This window comes from Dipodomys ordii, unplaced genomic scaffold (assembly GCF_000151885.1).
Source record: "Dipodomys ordii isolate 6190 unplaced genomic scaffold, Dord_2.0 Scaffold1, whole genome shotgun sequence".
NCBI lineage: Eukaryota > Metazoa > Chordata > Mammalia > Rodentia > Heteromyidae > Dipodomys > Dipodomys ordii.
In genome coordinates this window covers 20,858,925-20,859,389 of record NW_012267217.1, presented here as the reverse complement: position 1 = coordinate 20,859,389, position 465 = coordinate 20,858,925, and the positions used below count along the sequence as shown (strand labels likewise).

At 59.8% G+C, this 465-nt stretch overlaps 1 non-coding gene across 1 annotated transcript; it reads left to right on the top strand.

Moving 5' to 3' along the window:
* Positions 1–112: 112 nt before the first annotated feature.
* On the top strand, positions 113–184 carry Trnae-uuc. Its single transcript has one exon. It is a non-coding gene; the product is annotated as a tRNA-Glu (tRNA).
* Positions 185–465: the final 281 nt, after the last annotated feature.

Sequence of the window (465 nt, the reverse complement as noted above, 5' to 3'; positions counted from 1 at the left end):
CGGCGGCAGCAGCGGCGGCGGCGGCGGCGGCGGCGAGGGCCAGCGCCGGAGCCGAGGCGGCCGTGGCTTTCACGCTTGTCAGGTGAGCGACGGCGCTGCTTTTCGTAGCACTTCCCATATGGTCTAGCGGTTAGGATTCCTGGTTTTCACCCAGGCGGCCCGGGTTCGACTCCCGGTATGGGAACGTGGTGTGTGTGAGCTCTTTTGTAATTAAAAAAGTCATAGAAGTTGATGTACTTAATTTTCCCTCTGCCCCGGAGAAGGTGAAATTCTTGGAACACAAGCTTTTATGAAGTTGTTACTGGGTTGGGGGGCACCCCCCTCCAGCCCTGGGGTGCTGGGGTGCATGGGGCGGGGTAGAACGGGAAGGAGTTTCACCTCGGGTGCTGTTCCCCGCCCCTCCGTTCGGCTCGTAGTTTTCCGAGCGTGGTGGAGAAGCTGAACTCTGTCGGGACGTTATCTCCT